Raw genomic sequence first — 2,737 nt, forward strand, 5'->3', positions numbered from 1 at the left:
CAACCACTGATCGTTCATTACATGGATTACAATTTGGTCTGGAAATTTTCTTTTTTTTTTTATTCCTCCAAAATGCCTCACTGTATTTGGTTACATGGCTGCCATTGTAGTTTGGGAAACATGATAAAAAAGAATTGTACACAGATTGCAAATAAGTGAGATTTAAGATAAGTTTGTTGAATTGAGATGCTAAAAAAAATTTCAATATTATATAAATAAGTTGAGGTTGTGAATTATACTGATCCTACTCTGAGTATTAATATTCATTCAGATTATCTTTCTAAAATGGACATAAATTGAAATCTAATCCTTATCAGGAAATTATTTTTAAATTGGTGCTTTACTCAAAGATTTATAGACCATAAACTACTTGTGTTTAGGGACTGGGCAGTACTCATTTAATATGTATTAAGTACCCAATTTAAATGGTTATCTAGACATAGAGAGATAATCTAACTGACATAGGTTCAGAGAAGAACAAAATAGACATGGACTGGTGATATTAGAAAAAATTAATAATGAGGCTACAGTTGTGCTCTAGAAGATGAGTAGGATTTAGATAGTTGTAGAGAGGTGGAGATGGAATTTGATATCTGGAAACCAGAATGAGCAAAAGACCTATAGTTGAGCAAGTAGAAGGAACAGAAAGGAGCCTTGGGAGAGTTTAGGATGAGATAGAGATGAGGTGATGAGCAGACACTGAGATTCTGGATCTAATGCCATAGGCAAGTCAGAGGTGCTCAAACAATGGAATAAGATGAAATAAACCATTTATGATAATTCATCTGGTAGATTGGGTAAGATGGAATTGAAGACAAGAAGTCCAAGAATGAGAGTCTTAACATACATGTGATGTTTTAACACTTATGGATAGGGTAGAAAGAGAAGGATACAGAGTTTGGAGGAGAAAAGAGACAAATAAGTTAACTAAATAAAGACTAGAAAAGAGCAGGAAGAAATAAAGGAATCACTGAGATTTGTGCCTTTTTGCTATTGACAGAAGTGGGACAGTTTGGAAATACAGCAAATTTGTTTGTTTAGGTAGCAAGGTTCCTCTAGAATTTGGTAAATTTTAGGTGATACATGCCTGTTGAAACATCAATGTGCTGAAGATAAAGGATATATTTTTATCATGCTTCTCAGCAACTAGTTTAATGCTACAAGCATAAAGAGTATTTTGACAAAATTTATTAAATAAACTAATTTGAAAATTTTAATTTAAATTGTGGCATTCTGTTATGTGTATAATTTCTATCACAAAACAAGAATTTTATTTTGTATAGTAATAAAGTAGCTTGTAAGATAATAAACCACTAAAGAGTCATACATTTAATTCTATATTTTAAAGAATTAAAATATTTTAAAGAAAGCCCATTGAGCGCCTTCTACATTCTTAAAAGGAAATAATTTCCAGAGATATTTCAATGCATCCCTATATGCAATGTTCTAAGATTCTACTCCAATCGTTTTATTTTTGACCATGAAGGAGTGACTGGTGCTGGGACTTAACCACCTCACATAAACAACTGTAAGAACCTACTAAACAATTTATGACATGTCTTAATTGTCTAGACAGAGAATTGTGGAGAGTTTTCCTCACATTTGGTAATAGTGTTTGGATGCTATCTTATTTTTATCTAACACTTATCAGGACATGATCTTTAATCGTGTCTCATAACAAACTTCTGATGGGATAGAAATTGAACTGTGAAGAGGTTCCAATGATGTCACTGTTGGACAGGATATGGCATTAGAATGCTACTTAAAATTTCTTTTGTAAGAAAATTCCTTGGAGAAGCATTCTATCATCTTGCCAATATAGTGATGTCATACATCACTAGTAGTCTAACCTTCTTATAAGATATGACTCCTTTGGTCTTCTTAAATGCACTTAGCATTGGTAGTGACAAAGAATATGACTGCCATGCAAAAAACACAATCTAGAATCCAAAACCTGTTACTACATGTGATGAAAACTCTCCAACAATTCCACATTTAGACAACCGAGACATGTCATAAATTGTTCAGTTAAACTGGCATAAAGCTCACAGTGGCACATGGGATAGCATGCTATGTGAAGAAAAAACTGGCAAATATATTAAATGAATGGCATTAAGGAATTGATGAGCTATGCTAATACATCAGGAATTAAAGGTTTAAATACAAGCTCATTAAACTATTGTTTAAAAAATATCTCATGAGGACGTTTAATCTGATCTTACATAAATGTCCTAGAGTATGGTTCAAATCCATGGACATTGAGAACAATGATCTATGCCAATACTAAGCCCAAGGACATGAATGTATTTCTTGGTGACAATTTTGAATGTGATTTATTCTGATTCTTTTAAGAAGGTAGTTTTCCCATTTGTAAATTTAGTAAGATTTCACTGATGCATATTTCCTGCCTATAGTAATTCTCAGTTAACTTTCAAATGCTGGGTTTTTTTTTGAGTCATTAAAAAAATTCTGTTCACCTCATCCACCTTATTAATTGGGGTGTGTTTAAGTCCCTGCTATGACTTCCCTCTCGGGCTGTGGCTACTGCACTTGTACATTTACCATCAAAATGGAGCATAGGGCATAAATAGGAACCCTAGTAGATTATGTGGTCACACAAAACATATTCTTTCTCATTTCTATTATGTAAAAGCAGCCTACTTCAGGGTCATTTCAGCATCAATTACTCTGTCCACATGGGGACTCCTTTAATTGCCAGCATTCTTGGTCAGTAGCC

This window comes from Piliocolobus tephrosceles, chromosome 4 (assembly GCF_002776525.5).
Source record: "Piliocolobus tephrosceles isolate RC106 chromosome 4, ASM277652v3, whole genome shotgun sequence".
Lineage (NCBI taxonomy): Eukaryota > Metazoa > Chordata > Mammalia > Primates > Cercopithecidae > Piliocolobus > Piliocolobus tephrosceles.